The sequence below is a fragment of the Anopheles coustani genome, chromosome 2 (assembly GCF_943734705.1).
Source record: "Anopheles coustani chromosome 2, idAnoCousDA_361_x.2, whole genome shotgun sequence".
Lineage (NCBI taxonomy): Eukaryota > Metazoa > Arthropoda > Insecta > Diptera > Culicidae > Anopheles > Anopheles coustani.
In genome coordinates, this window is record NC_071289.1 from 50,208,833 (window position 1) to 50,229,004 (window position 20,172).

The 20,172-nt window shown below is 43.9% G+C and overlaps 1 pseudogene; it reads left to right on the forward strand.

Annotated features, from left to right (window-relative positions):
* Window positions 1-6,711: 6,711 nt before the first annotated feature.
* LOC131264558 (uncharacterized) lies at window positions 6,712-18,941 on the forward strand (annotated as a pseudogene).
* The last annotated feature ends 1,231 nt before the right edge of the window (window positions 18,942-20,172 follow it).

A 20,172-nucleotide genomic window follows, 5' to 3' on the forward strand; every position in this document is an offset into this window, starting at 1 on the left:
GTCACTGCGTGCATCCGTCGCTGCGTGCATCCGTCGCTCGTCGTCGTAAGCTCTGCAGTGAAGTGTGTATATTTCATACGAAATAGTTTATTGTATAGTGTGTATGCTGTTCTTGATGGATTATCGACGTTAACTTAGTTTTCGGTGTTATTGGATTCACAAGGAATCGAGAAATAAAAAGGTGAAAACGCAACAACAAATTTCGTCCAGTGTATTCATTCGCGCAAGGGCTGTGACGTCACAGCCGCGCGTAGAAGCGAAAGAAAAAATCTCTCGGAAGTAACTCTCGGGTCTGGGGCTCTCGCGCGCTCACCTCTCAAAAATTGCACGGATGCCGCTGCTATTGTCACAACTATCCGTTGAACGGAGAACCCTCGATTTTTGAACGGATATCAACTCATCGCGAGGTTAAAGCACGCAAAAGGTTATTTGGGTCTTGAGTGTTCTCCATTGGACCGGCGACTCGCGACCCTTTGGGTTTATAACACCGTACGAATAACACCGAATTCGCGACGCAACACTTATCAACACGACCGGGTAACTTTGAACCTCTACTCGCGATGTAAACCCTTCGGTTTTACAGCACCGTTTGACTAGAGAAAACGTAATTTGTGGAATGTTAGTTCCACAATCCTCACAAAACTAATTTGTGGAATGTTAGTTCCAATCTCAGTCATCACAGTGCGCATGCGCATTGCAATACGATACGAAGTTTAAATGCCCTGCGCGAAGACCCAGCGTGAGCGATCGAATATCCAGCGCGAGCAATCGTAGACCCAGCACGAGCGGTCGAATACCCAGCGCGAGCGGTCATTCATTCATACGTACGCAACGCAAGCGATCGCTAAATGAAGAGCAAAAACCGAAACGCGGTGGCCATATGCATTCGCTCCGCGAGAGGTTTACATGGCTAGAGCGGGTTGAGCGTATACCGATGCATTCCCATACAGTCCATACAAACGACAACGCAGTAGATACATATTGGGCCTTTAGCGCACCGTTCTTAACAAAGAGCCGATCCTGCGGTAGGTGCGTAGAGACCGGAGGGGAAACAACGCGGTTCAAGTCCGCGTAACAGCTCGAACCATGAGAATGTGTACAAGGGAGAGAAGAGAAAAAGAGCGAGGGCCCCGAAACGGGTCTCCATTTTTTGCTTTTGCCGCGGCAGCTTCGGTTTTGCTTCAGCAATTTTCAACCAAATTGATCCGACTATTTGGATCCCGATTGAGCTGCTGATTTGGCTTGCTTTACTTCGTGCAGTGTTTCGTGGGTCACTACTTCGATTGTATCCGCTAGATCTTCAGCACCGGTTAGTAGATCATCCACATAGAAATCATGGAATACAGGACTAACTGCACGTGGGTAGGGCTCCCCATGATCGTTTGCAATCTGCTTCAATGTTCGTGTTGCTAAGAATGGTGCCGATTCCGTGCCGTAAAATTCTTGTCTTTGGCGTGATGAAAGAATTGACGATATATTTTCTCCCCGTCAATCGAAAGCAGAACTTCCTGTACTACCGGACCGATGAGCAAGATGTACAATTCTGACGGCCGGTATATTTCTGCATAAGATCTGTAAAAGTGAGAGGTAGCGGATGTTTTGAATACTGCGTCAGGAATTGCTCTTAATAAAGCTAGCGAAAATTTGAGTCCCTCCAACAGTCCGTGTCCGCATTTCAACAGTAGTCAAACGAGATTCAGTCATCATGCGCGCCGTACCACCGTTGATACTCGCGTTTCCACCGTTGTAGCTCGCTATTGCACAGAAGTCGGGCGCGCTTCCACCTTAAGTGGAAACGGGTGTAATATCGTTCTGCGAATGTTAATCGATTAATATCAATTATTATATGAAGCAGGAATAGTTTGCAGGCACAGCTAATTAGACTTTGAAGAGTAAGCACGTTTGACTAAATTTGTTTGAATGCTTTGCTCATTAGTATAACGATTTTGCGGACATTGCGGCATGGCAGTCGCGTAAACATGGAACGTGAACTTCCATCTGGCGCAGATACTATCCGGTCACGGCTTCTTCAGAGACTACCTGTGTCGCAAGGGGTTCACGTCGTCCCCGCACTGCTCGCGGTGCCCCGAAGTTCCGGAAACGGTGGAGCATGCTATATTCAGGTGCCCCAGGTTTTCGGAAATCCTTCGTAGGCTGCTTGGGGAAGGCGAGAGTAACGCGGTAGCTCCGGACAACCTCATGTCGCATCCTCTAAGCGGCCAGGAGGAGTGGAGCAGGATAGTCGAGGCCACCATGAGGGTGACAAGGCTGCTACAGCGGGATTGGAACGAGGAACGGGCCAATCGGGCGTCCGTTACGTCATCTACGCCAGACGTGACTGCTAGGACAACAGCGGCTGTCCCAACCCGGCGTGCGCATGCTGCTCGCGGCAACACCAGACGTCGAGCTGGAGGCGATCTCCATGGCGATCACGTCTGGGCGCTAACTCGTCGCGCTGCAACACCAGGGAGATGGTCTTAGAACCACTAATTGAGACGTTAACATAACAGCAACTAAGAACGGGCTTGCACCAGGAACGACTATTACCTCCACCGAGCGGGTTGCGTGGTGCTACAAGTAGGCGCATGCAGTGAGCGGTAGCTGCCACCCCCGGAGTATCCTGCATCAAAGTCACAAAGAGCGTACGTAACAGGGCTTGGCATAACACCTTGTACCTAATATTCTGTCGTTGAACATGCAGGGCAGAGCCTTCAGTCTACCAGAAGTGCATTATTGCAAATTAACGGACCCTGGTGTACGTGCCCTGTCCGTAGGCAATGGTTCACACCAAGACTGCGGAGGGGGATCCAGGAGTCTTTTGAGTAGGGCGAGGTTTTAGTCGGTAAGAATCCGGAACTATCAGGGACCCATGACAGAAGGGGACCTGATGCCTGTGATAGGTTTCCTCTCTATAAAAAAAAACTATATTTTTCGTGTAATCAAACTATTGTAAAGTCCTTGCGGCAAACAATGTGTAATAAAATAATCATAATAATAATCTTGTTCGACTTAACAGTCAATAGAAGCAGTGATATCAAAGCCATTCGCTATGATAGGAGAGTCCTCCAGAACCAAATCAAGGATGGAGCCATGTGTGTTGTGGTTACTATTGATCTGTTGCAATCCAGCGAGGCTGAGCGAGTCGAGTAGATGTCCGGTACGAGTAATGAGAGAGATCGGATAGTGAACAAAGGTTTCTGGTCGTGTAAAAGAGAAAAAAGGACATGTGGACGCGAGTATGATAAGAGAATAGCGAGGAACAAGTGGTAGAAAAACCGATAGTAGTGGGTGACTGGTGAGGGAGATGGGGGTGGAAGATCCCGAAGGGGAAACCCTAAAAAAAATGGTTTTACCTTACTAGTAGAGCCAACAAAAGTAAAAAAAAAAGGAAACAGACGATGAATTTCAGCGATGAGGACACAATATACGAGAATGAGCAGTTCATACTAATGGAGTTGACGACACCCGGCAAGGACCTATCAAACGCAAACCCTGTTATCTTGGCAAAAAAAATACGATAATGTTCTGGAGGACAAGCCTGTAGAAGCAAGACGGCTGAGAAATGGCAAAATGTTGGTTAGAGTGAAAAAAGGCAGGTTCTGAAACTAATGAAGATTAGCTCGATCCCGTACGGCAACGGAAGCAACACGGTGAGCGTAAGGGAACACCCTACGCTAAACGTGGTCAAAGGGCTTATCAGGTGCGATTACATTCTCTTCCTAAGCGATAAGGGAGGTGGTAGAGGGATTAGCAAACCAGAATGTAACGGAGGTCTCCATAATGGTCTCCATAACCGAGTAGGGGAAGTGGTGAACACTAAGACGGCCATACTAACATTCAAATTAGCACGTATACCGAGAAAGGGGGACTTTGGGCTGTATCCCGTCAAGGTGGAACATCCCAAGACCCATGAGATGCACCAACTGTATGAAAATAAGACACACAAAGAAATGGTGCAGAGGCGAAAGAACCTGTGCCAAATGTAGCCTAACAGCGCACACAGAAGAATTTTTTTTTTTTTTTTATGTGGCACGAAATCCCCTAGTGGGACAAGGCCTCTCTCCGAAGAGGGTTTGTGTGACCGAAAGACGGTATATTATAGATCGGTGGTCAGCCGTTCGTAATACCGGAGGGTGCCAAACTCAAGATTCGATCCCACACCTGTGGTGTGGTGTTTCCTCGCGCTACCGCTGCGCCATGCTCACCCCAATGGGGGCACTGCCATAGCGATAAAAAATGCAACAAACTGGAAAGACGTCCAGGAGAAGCAAGCTCCAACAATCAAGTACAAATAACAACAGTTTATGTAAGGGAATTAGACAAGATGGTTTTGTTGCTTTACGTGAGTCCAAAAACCTAGATAGCAATATTGAATACGCAAAATAGTAGCCAGCATCGAAAAGACAAGGCAAGACATCAATTTTAACGGGGAATGTCAATGCCTACCACATGGCGTGGGGCAACACGTACTCGGACGCTAGGGGGAGGTTACTACTGGAGGAAATCAACGATACAGACCTCATGTTGCTACACAACAAGGAGGACACTTTTATTTGCCCAGACCGCGGGAAAAAGAACCATCGAAGGACAACCTGACTGTAATAGTGAACACGAAAAGAATGGCCGCACGGATGCAGTGCATGAGTGTATCTCAGGACCCCACCCTAGACTCAGTTACCAAAGATATTATTAGAATTATGAATAACAACGCCAAAAAAAACTAGGTTTAGTCCAAAGCCATGGTGAAGTAAAGAAGTGTAGAAGGCATGGGAGGAGAAAAAAAAGGCCCACAAGGCCTACGATGAGTACCAGAGCCTGGATAATCATATAAAACTAAAAAAACGAGTGACACGTTTTAGGTATCTCAATTTTTTTGAAAAATGGCTGGATAAGGATGGACAGACCTCGTGCAGGGAGCTGTGGCAGCCTGTAGCCAAATACACCGGAAAAAATAGGAGCAACAGTGAAAATGTAGTGCATAGCAGCATGGAGATGGCGAAGAAGTAGAAGCAGCAACACTTTCCAGAGAAAAAAGCTAGGACGGTCCAAGCGCCGCTCCTGAACCATGATGATAAAATTCTGGACTGGGAGAAATGTAGCACCATAATTTCAAAAAATAGAAATGGACAAAAGTGGACAGGAGTGGACAAAATAACTTACCAAATGCTACAGATTATAAGCGTAGGGTGTGCAGAGAGTATTATAGAAGAGTTTAAACGAAAAATGGAGGCACGACAAAATGGGAGAGGGGTAAACCCACACACATTAACACAAACCCACTACATTCTATGTCACAAATCCACTACCTTCCATCTCACAAAACACCGCCGAAACGAAAATGAGCATCCGCGTCAACACCATAAAAATTAACCTGGCCAACGTCCCGAAACCACCCTTCCAGATGATTCAAGGGATGGTGGCAACCCAGCTAGGACTAGGGCAGGGCGAAGTAGTCATGTTACAATGCTGCAAACTCGACCCGGTATCATATGTCAAGGTTACCAACCTGGACATCGCGAACAGGGCGGTCTAAGGGGGCCAGGGTACAACCATGACGATCACATGAGAGACCTACGTAATTCCGTTATCCTTGGCTGATGGGGCAGTAGAAGTAAACATCAGTGACGCCCCGGACGAGGTTACCGAGGAAGAGCTGAATAAAGTCCTGGGTGCGTACGGTGAGATTAAAGAGATGGAGGCTCTAATGTGGGGCAAACAATGCCTATTCCCTACAAAGACGGGGGAATATGCAGTGCAGATGATTGTAAAAAAATAAATCCCACAAACGCTAATCATAAACAAAGACAGCAAAATAAAAATTAAGTACCTCGGACAGGAGCCGGAGTGTAGGTACTGCGGAAGAAAGGTGCACATCGGACAGTCGTGTGCACCAAGACTTTAGCAGATCAAACAACAAAAACACCGATACAAAAACCCAAACAAAAGGTCAAGCTGACGTTCCCGTCAGCTAACAACAGAATGGAAAACATCCGGGGGGGTTTAGCCCCGGAATTCCAACAGGATAGTGAAATGAGGGTAATCGAAACAAAGACCGAAAGCGCAGATCATGGGCATTAAACAAGAAACGAAGCCCCAACGGCCCCAGATAGTTGGTATGGCTGAACAGATACACCTTTTACCACTGTTTAGCGCGATGACCAAGGCCTGTAGTGACACCGTCCAAAACATTAGGTGGAATCGCATACGGATTTGTTTATTTAACCATGGTTTAATCTGCCGTCTAGCGTTCATTTTGGATGAACCGCGTTAATTTGTCATTCATTTGTGTCAAATTAAACCATGGTTTAAAACTAAACAAACGATTGTCACGTACCCTAGGGTTCTGCGGGTAAAAGTTTCGAGCAGTATAATAAACCATGGTTTCTGGCATCGCATACGCTCTGACTTCAGCGTTGACGATGGTTTATTATATGATGTGTCTAGGGTAGTTGTTTAATAAAAAAATCTTCCGCGCAAGATATTTTATTGTAAAATATCAATAAGGAAGTCGATATTTTTGTGGAACTAGGCACAACAATATACATTCTTAACATTGGAATGGATGAAAAAGGTTTAATAAAAAAGTAAAAATACAAATAAATACCGGTTACAAACGAGTGTTTAAAGAACATTCGGCAATTTAACACCTAAGTTACTATGGATAGGACTAGTCAACGTGCAGACCCCCAGAAGGAAGCTGTGTCTAAGTTTATGGAAAATACACGGCTTCCTTCTGAGGTGCATCGCCCCATGAGGCACCTCAATGAAGTCCGCAATTGGAAGGGTACCGAATATCGGTCCTTTCTGCATTACATTAGCGTTGTGGGCTTGGAAGATTGCATGAACGAACAGGCTTACAATCATTTCTTGCTCTACTTCTGCGGTGTGACCTGTTTTGCATCCACGGCACATCAGCGACATTGGCCGCTTGCGAAAAATCTCCTAGAAAAGTATGTAAAGGAGTTCGGCACGATATACGGTCTTTACCACTTGACAAGTAATGTCCATAATCTCCGGCACGTGTACGGAGAAGTTTCGGACAACTTGAATTTTTTTCAGCTTATTGTTTTGAAAACCACTTGCAGTTTATCAAACGCTGTATTAAATCGGGTACGAAGTGTGTGGAGCAAGTGGCAGCCAGGGTGCAAGCCAGAGATTCTATCCAGACGGCTGCCAGTTATAGTACTCCAAATTATCCAATGTTGATGGTAAATCGGGTTGGATTATACGTAACAGCCGATTTTACCTTGCTGCCCGAATTTAGAGATCAATGGTTTTTCACCCACCAGGGCAAGGTCATCAAATTTTTTGAGGCAAAGAAAAGTTCTTTGTTTTCGTTCATCTTGATTGGGAACCAGATTGACCATAAGACGGAGCTTTTCGAAGGAAAGTGGGCAGACGGCAATTCGCAAATAGAACTGTCATCTGCCGATTTGTTTATCTATAAAATAAAAGAAAATGGTCCGTCAAGAAGATTGGAAGTACCGTGCGAATCCATAAAATGTAAACTATCAGCGATATATTTACCGAAACGATCTCTTTCAAGACCACCAATAGATCCTCCTGTTACTATTGCTCTTGATACCATAGCCCTTTTCCCGTTGCTTCATACACTCCGTTGAGAAGATCGTTTTATGGATTGCATGGTTGCTTCCACGTCAACAAGAGATCATCGTGCTCGATAATGTTCGTGGAATGACCTTTTTAACCGTATTTATGGCTACTGATAGAGCATTGCTGAAGTTGATATTTTGATTCCTTTAGCACTATGCTGCCTCGCGGGGCTCCATGCTGAAACGGATAGATCGCCTGCGCCCTACTCAAGCCTCTTTTCTAGGGAGTCTGTGTTCTCATGGTCTACATAACGAAATGTTTCAGGTTCCTTCGTGTATTCATATATTTAACATACATTTTTAACTTTGTTTCAAAGGCCCTAAACTTTACTATGTTTAGGTGTTACTGAAATGACTATGAGGCTGGTGATGACAATTTAAAAAGGATTTTTCCATTCATAAATAAAACGTGAAGTGTATGCAAAAGTTTGAGGATCCTTAAGCGTCTGTTTGGGCTTCTCAATCTTCTGCATGCATAGACTTAGTATGTTAAAATAAATATTAAATCAAATTATTTTTACAGGCCGGCCGCCGCCACACCAGCTACATCCGGCTAGAAATTGCTTATTGAAAAGAAGCTGCACTGCCTCATGCATCCTTTGCTTTGGCTCCGTTTTAACTATAAGAGTCTGCATTCTTTGCAGAACCTCTTGAAATCGTTCAACATTGCCAAGATTGAACTCTAATTCATCCAGCTCTTCTTTGCTTTGCACTGCCTCCAAAGTTATTGGGGGTTGCTGAGATGCTACCACCTGTGGGGGCCTTTGGTCCAGCACATCTTTCATCCCTCGGACAACTTTCGTCAAAATAAATGTATGCCGCAGGTTCATATCCACACGCTCGGAAATGGATTGCATTTCTAGCAATTGATTATTTGCCGTAACATTGGGTGTCTCCATGTTCTGCTGTAATTCTAAAATTAAGTATACTATACGCAATATTCATGAATATTTAACTTACCTTGCCAGATTTATAAAACAGATGACAAACACCAAACAAACATACAATTTCTATCACGGACAGAATACACGCACTGAAACTAGCAAACCAAACGGACTGGACAATACTTAGAATTTCTTAAGCATTTTCCCGCTTGCCAACGTAGACTATATTGAAAGAAATTCTATGTTCTAGCTATAAAAGCTTATTTTCAATCGATTGTCGCTTCATAGATAAAAAATGTTTGTCAATTTATATGTAACCAACTCAATTTCATGTTTTAATTTCAAGATTCTTTCATTTTACCAGTAAAACTATTTAAAAACAACTTGATGTTGCACAACCTCATTTCATCAATGTAAACACTGTTATAGAACGCTCGACTTAATTGACAGCTCCACGTTGTTTATATTTTACAATCGATCGAAGACAATCGATCTGGATAGATTGAAGTGAAAAGTGAAGAAAGTTAAGTAATTATAGTGTTTATAACGTTCTAAGTGGGTAAATAAGGTAAGTATGTTCGATAGGTACTTGGACTACATGGGATCCGTGCACAAAATAAGGTGGTAAACGTAAGCAACAATCCGTGCTCTACGATTCTCCTAACCCGTAACAGCCTGGCCGGATCATCAAAATTACAGTGAAAATAATAACAAGTAAGTATGAATCATCGAAATTGCAGTGAACATGTCAATAAGTAAGTATTAATCATAAACAGTGCAGTGAAAATATCAGTAAGTAAGTATGTTTGACTGATAAAAGGGATAAGCTGCTCAAATTGTGTTTTAATGTCATTGTTTTGCAAATGACATTGCTTTACATATTTTAAAAACTTATTTAGCTTAATATTTGTATTATTTCGTTATTTATTCAGCTGCTTACCCCACTTTTCCTCAAACCGCTCTGAAAACATCCAGTGAACACCATAGACCAAGTGTTGAAAACATCTCCCTTTACGCATATTAATTGGTTCAATAACCGACGTAAAGGGAGATGTTTTCAACACTTGGTCAAATTTATGTTTTTTCTGTTATTTATGTTATTGTTGTTACAATTTGTTTTCATAATTTAATATCAATTCTTATCTTCAAATTTGTTTCTTTGCAGCGTACACAAATGGCTTTGTTATGTAAATAAATATTTATTCAACGAAAATAACGTTGAATTTAAATGTTCACGTTCGTTAAATTATTATCGAAAGAATTGACGTAACGGATGTGGGGAATGAAAGAAAGGAGGAAGGGGAGAGGGGCGAATGAACACCCGCTGTAGTGACGTCACAATGCTGAACCGGCTTGGTGACGTCACGATTCGGGCACTCATATTTTGCTAATCTTTTGCTTATCTTTTATCACCGATTAGCAAAAGATTAGCAAAAATGTGTAGCGTTGCAAGGCAAATGATGCTCAACAATGCCCGCTGGGTACTGGCTTAAATATTTGTCTCGGATTGGTGACCTCACTGCGGGGAACCAATATAAAAGTAGATGCCAGAGACATTAAATGCAAGCTTGCGGCCACCAAGTAGATGAAGAGGGTCAACATCTATTTGTTCCTTTACCTCATACGTTCGTGGAATAAGTTTCAAGTTCAAGCACAAAGTTCAGGAAAACATCAAACTACCGAAAGAATAATACGTAGGTTGCCTTTTAAGTTTCGGGATTTGGAAAAACTGGTGATGCAATCTACCAACTAACAATTTTATCGTAAAGTTTGACGTTTTTGAGGTTATACATACTCAGAACGTGTTGAAATACGAGCGCTATTTGTGTTGTTAAAAAAATTTTAAAAGTGTCAATGTCCACCAAATTGTGGAATTGGGTCGTGGACATTTTCGTGCGATTATTTTTTGCAACTTTCGACGTGAATTGACACAGCAGTTGTGCATGAATGAACTTAATTCAACTTTTGACGATGAAGCTCCATCAATGATCAGTATTTATTGATGGTTTGGAGAATTAAATCGTGATCGGAGTTCACTCCAAGATGAATTTCGTGAAGGTCGTCCAAAATCAGTTGTTGTTCTGAAAAACATTGATGCTGTGCTTGAACGGATATTGCAAGATCGTCATGTGACTTTTTGTGAGATAGAGACAACCTTAGGTATTACTGGGACCAGCATATACTTAATATATCATGAACATTTAACTGTCAAAAAAATTTGTTCGTGTTGGATTCCACACAATTTGTCAATCTCTCAAAAAAAGACTCGTGTCGATTGATCGGAAGAAATGCTCGAAAAATACGATTGTGGTGCTTCAAAACTCGTCTTTAATATCGTGACAGGTGAGGAGTCGTGGATTTACGTGAATGAGCCAGAAACTAAACTGCAACCGGCTGTATGGGAGTTTCAAGATGAGTCGAATCCAACCAAAGTTGTTCACGCACGAAGCACTTCCAAGCAAATGGTCGCATGTTTTTTCGGAAAAACTGGATATATCGCAACCAAACCTCTAGAACAACGCACAACAGTCTATTCTGAGTGGTACACAACAATTTGTTTGCCAGTTGTCTTCCAAGAAATCAGGAAATTCAACCGTTGTCGACGGATCACCCATCACCACGACAATGCGAGCTCTCACACATCGGCTCAAACAACTGCATTTTTGAGTACTCAAAACATCGATTTGATGAGTCATCCGCCATATAGTCCTGGATCTAGCACCAAATGACTTCTTTTAATTCCCGTACGTAAAAAATAAACTGAAAATTCAACGTTTTTCAACACCAGAAGAAGCGAAGATCTCTCAAAAAAGACTCGTGTCGATTGAAACTTTAAACATTTTTTTAACAACACAAATAGCGCTCGTATGTCAAAACGTTTTGAGTACGGATAACCTCAAAAACGTCAAACTTTACGATAAAATTGTTTATTAACAGATTGCATCACCAGTTTTTCCAAATCCCGAAATTTAAAAGGCAACCCTCGTATAAATGTGATACATGTAAGGTATTCCGACATACATAAGAAAAACAAAATACTGTTTTTCGCTTTCTTCATGGAAATTTGGTTTCAATTCGAATTTGCCACTAGAATTGTTTTTATTTTAAAAGGAACATGAATTATTTATATACATAAAAAAGTAGAGTACACAAGCAAAAAAATCACAAAAAGTTCACATTAATTCACAGGAAATTCTCAAAACAAAATGCAGATCAAAAAAACTATCAAAACTACTAATAATAAACTATGGCTTAAACCTAATGATCCTGCAGCAGGTTTTTCTGGTGCCCTTTAGTTCTAAACGCGTTTTAGCATTTTTTAGCTTCCTCTGCATAACTCGCTTCACTTGAAATATAGATATTGAAATTTTAGGCCAGTTTTGTCCAACTACATGTTGTAAATAACTCCCGATCGTTTGCCCTAATCGTCGAACAAAGCCAATTCGTCATGTCGCTTCTAAACATCTGCTATCAGTTTGCTTTCGAGGGCTTGGAGTTGTTCTGGAGACTCCATAGGTTTGTACTCAAAAGTGCTACGAACGGTACTAGCACCCCCCAAATTTCCCTGTGGGAGGGCCAGTTCGTGCATCGTTCGTTGGAGGGCTATTGTCCTACCCTGCTGATGCACAGTAGATTTCAAAACAGCTTGTTTCGCATCTAAATCCTTTACTTTCCGTTCCAATTCGTTATGAGCAGCCAACAAATTATTTTTTTTATCATTTGGGTCTAGGTTTCCTACGGGCGTCTGCTGTACTGAAATTTGGGTATTTGATGAGGATGCACGTCGGTGCTTGGTGTAACATTATTTTGATTTTGTATTTGGTTGGAATGGCTACTTTTCCAGTCAACGGGTGCTTCTGGTTGTTTCTTGGTATCCCTATTGAATGGATTGAATATATTATAATACAATTACAAAACAGGTAATGGTTAGACCAAGCATATATTGAGCATTTAAACTACCAGTCGTCGAAGCGGAGCGTGGCTCATGTGGTTTGATGAACCGACAACAACATACCTCTTCTTGTACCGTGCAGTTCGAACCTCAGAAGCAGCAATCAGCAACACACACGTAAGTAGAACAACAATACTTCTTCTTCTAATAGGTTGGACGGCTGGGTTACAGTTCCTAATGTAGTGGTTTATTGGAAGGTGGAAAAACATTCTAAAGATCTGACAGAATGTTCTAAAGATGCTTGTCAATTGTTAGTTGGGCAAGCTCAGTAGGTGAGCAAGCTCAGCAGCAACAGCTCAGCTCAGTAGCAAACTGAGTGGCTGAGCTAGGTGGCTCGCTCTGCTCTGCTCAATGCAAAGAGCTACTTGACACATATTTATAACATACTACTTTTTTAAATTTCAGTCTCTTCAAGAACAAATGATGAATCAAGGCATTGAGAACAACCAGCTCCAATCGTGCTTGATCTATATAAAAATTCAAAATTTAACGCAGTGAGCACAACACTACGCCTGGTCAATACCAATAGCATACCACCTTCAGCATATACTACCGATACCGATATACACTACGAGCTTGCCTCTGCCGATAATAGTACACCAGCTTTAGTGGCACACACATCTTCCACCTCACACAAATAGATAAACACCTTGAACTTCCCACAGAAGAAGAAAGTACACCAGTTATCTGTAGGGATTGAGCTAAGATCAGATAGAAATGAAATAATTGCACGAAACGGACGGATGGATGAGTGGAAAATTTGGATGAACGGAAAATTTAACCTACTAGAAAGGAGATGGATCTGCGTTTGGAACAAAGGAAGAAAAAGCATATATACTGTAACGAGAACAAACTAAGAGCAGTCTTGTGATAGAAATTAACTTGAGCGGTTGAGATTTAAAAAAGAAAAGAAGCGAGAAAAAGATAAAATTATAGAAATGTTTCGCAGAGATCACGACACTATCCTCACACACATCCAGTACACCAGCTATCCTCTCCTATACAACCCGATTCAGCATCTGTAGGAACTACAGATCGCGAGGCATCTCCACCAAGATTGCATTCGACATCGTGTAACACGCAAGCGCTTGAAAAGAAGCTTGACGGTGTTCTCGCGGAACAAAATCGCATGCGTACATCTTTTGAGTTCGCTCTTGAAGTACTTGGTGTTGGGCCCTCAAGAGGTGTGAAAGTGCCTTTCAAATTTAGCCCTCTTCAAAACCAGGCTGAACTCGATGCGTTTGATCTTCGCCTAGGTAGCGACGAGCAGTTCCGGCGTGTTTGTTCCGGTGCAGTGCATGGAAACATGCTAATGCATTACGGAATCGACATAGTATTTTCGAAGCATTTGTTTGCAGAATGTAGTTGAACGGGTGTAGGTTTTCAAACAAACCATTGAAGCAAAGCCTCAATGAAACCTGTTCCGTGAGTTGGGCTCTGATAACAGCTGCTTTTTAACCGACCGTTTAATGGAGCAGTTTTTCATGAGAAAACTTCGATTTGCCAAACGGCGATTGAACCTCCAAGGGCTACGACAGCCGATCAGTCGAGCAAAAGCAAGAGAGATGCGCCCAATCGAAATAGATATGGCGAAGCTGGACTAAACTAGTAAACTAAATTATCATGAAATATATTTGTGTTCAAAGCAAAAACCTCAAATTAACCATTTGTTGTGTTGAGTTAAAAATTCATGGATTTTAATTCCGAACATTTTTTTATACAGTAACCACCACGGAACAACCTGTAATTAGAAGTCAAGTTGGCACAGATTCATTTTTTTCTCAGTAATATCAACAAAAATGTAGAAACAACCGATAGAGGGAGTGTAGCGGTGGCAGAGCTAGCTATTTTTGCTAGCGCCGCGGTTGCAATTTGAGGAAGACCTTCTTGGATTGTCTCCTAATTCCCTTTCTTCGGCCCCTGTCCCTTTTTACTCCCTTCGCCCATGTTTGTCCATCCGTTTAATTTCTAAGCATCTCGGACTTTGTATAGCGTACATGGCAAACAATTTGAAAATAAAATAATAATAATAATAATAATAATTGTGGAAACGAGAAGCGTTCAATTTTCCAGAACTATTTAAAACAGTGAAACATTTTTTTTGTATTCAAGCGTCATCTGATCCGTGCGAGCGGATATTGTCGAAAGCCGGACAAATTTATAGTGAAAAACGAAATCTGTTAGCACCAATGTGAAATGAAACTTTATTATTTTTATTTATTTATTGGGGTATGACAAACGCTGCCGTATTGTTAGAGCCAACATGCTCTGGTTAGGGCATTTCCTCCCTACGGTTAGGCCTTATCCCGGGCTTTCTCGGTTGTTATAACTCATGTGCGGGGTTGGTGTGTGTTGATTTACTATTGCAGTATGTGGTGTGATGAGGTGCGTCGGTTTTTCTATTGCTGGGATGGTGTGTGGGAATCCGGGGGTGGGTATGTATGAACCGGGTACGGAGCTTCTTGGCGGCTGATTTGCGCCTTTTGTCACTGGCAGCGCTCCTTCTGCCCTCGCCTATTTCAGGTCAGCCGAATTACGAATATCCTACGGATAAAACCAAAGGAAAAAGAACCAGAAAAAAAACAGATAAAAACCCAGACAACAACGCACAAGTCTGCCTCCCTATGGTACGGCGATACTCCCTGCTCTATGTGACTCCACAAACCGGTCTGGTCTCCGTGGGACAGATCTAATTAGACACAGGACATGTAAGGCTGTACGAAATTACACAACTTGGGCTGGGGAAGGGATAGGGTTTGGGAGGAATAAGGGATGGGAATCATAGGACCAAGCCGGTGTCTCTTGCATAGCGGTATATTATCCTCATGAACGCGATGTCCCTGCTCGCCAATATGTCGCGTATTGGAGTACCCGGCCGTCGGCCGATCCTCTCGGTCTCACCCCACAGAGCTGGTCGTGCGGTCTCGAGCTCCACGCAGGACCAAAGAAGGTGGTCCACATCATGGAATCCGAAACCACAGCCGCAGACTTTTGTCGTCGCCAGATTTATACGCTGTAGATGAGCACCCAACGCAAAATGATTCGACATAAGCCGAGACATCATACGGATGAATACCCTATCCACAGGGAGCCCACCAAACCAGGACCGCAAAGAGACCTTTGGGGAGATCGAGTACAGGAAGCGCCCCAGCTCGTCCGCATCCTACATGCTCTGCCAGCGGGCTAGGCAGAGTTGCTGTGGGGAGCGCAGGTACTCATGGGATGAGATTGGACGGTCATAGAGTGCACCCTGCCGGACTCCTTTTTTGGCCAACGTATCCGCCTTCTCATTGCCGGGGATTCCACAGTGAGAGGGTATCCAAATAAGTGATATGCGAAAGGCCTTGTCAAATATGGAGACTAGGGTCTCAATAATTTTCTTCACAAAGTAGTCGTGGCTCTTTAGGGCTTTCACGGACTTAAGTGCTTCGATGGCGCTTAGACTATCTGTGAAAATAAAATAGTGGTGGAATAATGGTGGACACGAATATCTCGATTCAAAAGATGGATGATTTCAATTATGAAATCTGGCGATTTCGACTGGAGTTGTTGCTGACCAAGGAAGGATTGATCGACGTTGTGAAACATGAGAAGCCTGATACGCCTGATGCTAATCCATCGTTATGGATCATTAAAGATGGTAAGGCTAGAGCTCTCATTGGTTTGTCCATCGATGACAACCAAGCATGTCACGTCATCCGTTCCGCAAGAGCGAGAGAAATGTGGGAAGCTCTGCGGAAACACCATGTACGAGCCACGCTATCCTTCAAAATTCACGTACAGTTGTCCAACCAACTCTCAAGTATGGGTGTTTCGAACGCATAAACCGCTGTTTAAACACGGCTGGAATTCCCGGTGGCGGGAACTGGAAAAAGTAGCCCGGTTTCGACAAAATATCCAGCGAGAACGAGCTTATTCGTCCGATCTTTCAAATTGAAGCTTTGTTTACGTTTTAGTTTGTTTACGTGAGTTAACACCTTGTTGACGGGAGACGAAAATCTTCGTCTGTTTTTGACTCAACGTTGAGGACGGAAAGACGGACATGTACGTTGCACGCATACCATTGCATAGTCGAGCATTCGGGTTTTTGGTTCGTTTCGTCGTATCCGTTTCGATCGGTCGTTCGTTACCGGAGCGGCTGGCCCCGGTGACAGCAGCTAGTTTTGGGGAAAAAACGCCCGTCAACAAAGTGTTAAGTTGGCGGCAGGTAAAAGTGGAATTGTGAATCATTATCAAATATAAAGTTTATGAATGGTGTTGTTGGGTTCCTCCTCCAAAATTTTGCGTAAAAGACTACTTGCATTTTGATTTCTCTCCAACAACATCGGCCGCATCCATATACGTTGCCTATACCGACATTGTTGTAGCAAGCGAATGAAACTTTTCATGAAACGTTTCAATTAAGCAACTGCATCCGTTCCCGCCAGGTCGTAGTTTTGCATTTTCTAAACACAGCGGGAACGAAATCGGGTTTTTTCATATGGAGTTTCCCGTCGTCCAGCGCGATTCCCGCTGGCTGGCAAGAATATTCGGCTAAACCTCAAACGGTGGTTGCAGTGCTGACCCGCCACTGCCGAATATTCGTGCGATTCCCGCTGTGTCTAGCCGTCGCTTAACGCTCGTAACGCTCCGTCCCACGAGAATCGAAATATTTCACGGAATCCTCGGGCCTGCGGTCAACTCCGGGTTAAGCCGGGGGTGGGGTCCAAAGTGCGTTCGCCCAATATAAAAACGAACGCACGTTAAGCTTAAGTCCGCACGTTAAGCTTAAGACGGCATGTTAGGCTTAAGACCTGCAGAGGGAATAAATATAGTGAAGATTTTAAAACGTGCCACTAAGGCCGCTCACAGGAAAGAAGCAGGTTGCATTTGCTACATTGGGAGATGCACTAAAAGAATATTGGCTGATAGCCGTTATTTTGTCCAACCTCCATAAATCGTACGAAGCTTTGATCACCCCTCTAGAAAGCCGACCCGAAGAGATCTTGAACCGCGCGAGTCGAGAGACATGACCATAGAATTGGAGTACAATCTTGTGAGGTTGCAAGAACAAAGCAACCTGTGAAGAAGAAAAAGTTAGAACAGGATCGACTATCGAAAAAGACGGAGGACCAAAATACTAACAAACGGTTGAACAGATGGCGCATTTGGTGGATGAAAATGCTGAAGTAGAAGTAAGTGTAAGCTTTTTTTTATGAAGAGGAAACCTATCATAGGCATCAGGTCCCCTTCTGTCGTTTCGTGCTCTTTGGACCACTGTGGTTGCGCATCAGGCATGCAACAGCCACGCGCAGTGCTTTGGACGTCGCATACTGGACATGCGGGAACCATGACGACAAGAACTCACCTTGCACGGTCGGCTGTATGGTTCAGTTAAGGATCTTGACGATTCAGTGCCTGGGGTAATTGTAATGCGTTATCCCCGTCTATCGATAAGTGTCGTGTTCCGTCGTTAGCAAGATCTGGGGTCCAAGTCTCGTGTGACTACCATGTGGACAATTGCGACAAATTTTGGAGCGCGCGGAAACAATCTGTGATCTTGGCGTGTTACTTGACAAGCGTCTCAGTTTTAGGCCGCATATGGAAAATGTTTTAAGTAAGCTGTTAGGTTTAATTTTTCGTCTGACCAAGGAATTTCGCGACCCACTTACCATTATGGCTTTGTACGAGGGGGGACCCAAAAGAAACGGGAATTTTTTAGTAGGGAGGGTAGGCGGAATTCTGAATACGATTGTTGATTGTTTGAACATTTTCGTCCGTTTTTGAATTTGGGGGGCCAAAACGACGTTGGCCTCAGTTCCACTTGGCCATCTCACAAAATCGCCGACAAAAAAAAAATCGTTTCACTCAAAGGCGAGCGGATGCACTCACAGCAAGCAAACTTTGCGTACTGATCAACGAAATCCTAAGCTTTTTAAAATAAGTGTTCACGCCGTAAGTCAGCTCAATGTCTCTTCATAGCAGGATTAATCAGTAACCACATCGATGCGCCTAACTTATTGAGCGGAGTCAATACCGAAGGAGAAGAACAAAGAGACGTAACGAACGCACACATCCTACTTTACGCCATACAAGATGAATTTTTGTAGATTGAACGTCGCACCAGCTGCACAAAGCCCGCGGGCGTGTGTGTGCGGATGGACGGCCAGGTGCGAACGATTTATTAAAGAGTGCTTGAAGAGGGAATGATTGCGAAAAGTGAATGTGTGACACCTTCCCCTTCCTCCTACCTACGGCAACTCAAATCGACGAGCATGCCGGATTCACACTGCGGTGCCGTTCAATAAATCGGCAGGTCACTCGACCATACCGGCAGTTGTGCCGTCGGCGAACAAGAGACCTGAGCAAGCTGCTATATCTTCCACACCCGATACAATCTCGTCTCTCCCCAAGAGAATCGACGAGCTCTACGAGAAGATTGAACTCCTGGCCATCAAACTGGACTGGGAGCGTGAAACTCGGCAAGCGCTGCTCAGGGAGGGTAAGCAGTAGCAGCAGCCAGGGGAGCAACAGCAGCAGCAGAAGCCGCAGTAGCCGACGCCCATACTCGGCTACGAGGACTATAAGTTAGCTGGTCGAGAGTCGAAAAACTGCAGCCGCCAAGGCAAAAACCAAGACCGATTCGAGGCCGCAGTACGGTAGCGACAAATCGCAGCAAAGAAATCTGCGGCCGGCAATGATTAAGGTAGCGACTGCGGGAGGCACGTCCTACCTGGATCTCTACATGCGCATAAGATCATCAGGCGACTCTCTCCTGCAGGAGTTAGAAGGGAAGCGGTCGGCGGTTCGCTATCCCTGAAGAGCGGGATGGATGGCGAGGCGGTTATTATTATTATTATTTGTTATTTATTGGGTCCATCGGACATTATAAGTCTACATGAACACTTATGAACTATTCAACGCAACTAGGCAAAACGCGCACGCAAAGAGTCACAGAAAGTTACTTGGGACATGTCAAAGCTAAAGAGGTCTGAATCCTATATAATAATTTTCCTTCCGAGGGTCGACCATGGCCCAACAAACACGCGCGCGAAAAGTAACCCTTATTCGATCGAAGTCTGATTCGATGTCGCTACTAATTCAAAATCAGAAAACTGGGCTTGCTTAACAAAACCGACCCTTCTGTGCGTAATTGTTGGAATTTTGTGTTCTTAGTGTGTGTAAGAGTGAGAGAAAGAAGTGTGTGTAAGAGTGAGAAAGAGTAGATGGGAGATGGGAGATGGGCGGTTCGTGGTGGTTGGTGGGCTGTTCGTGGTGGTTGGTGGGTGGTTGGTGGTGGTTGGTGGGCGGTTGGAGGTGGGTGAATGGTCATCAGTGGTGGTAGATGGGTGGTGGGAGGAAGTTGGTGGGGTGGGGTGGTGGGTGGCTGGAAATGGGTGGTGGAAGGTGAGAGGTGAGAGTTGGGTAAATAATGGACATAGAGAGGTGAACAAAGAAAGAGAGGGATTGGGTGAGAATGAGAGGGATGGGGAGAAAACGAGAAAGAAAGAAAGAGAGAGTGAGAGGAGAGAGGAAGAAAGAGCGAGAATGCGAGCGGCATAGGACGGTATGTCCGAGCTGTGCGAGCAGGTAGCTTTACCTTCCGCGAAACGAACTACGCAAGAGATGGGGGATAGTTGCTTCCGCGATACACAGAAGGTGAGGGATAGCAAGTGGAAGAGTGTGCTGGCCGTCGAGTCGATACTGCGCTTTTCGCGAATCATCACACACATGGAAGGGTTCT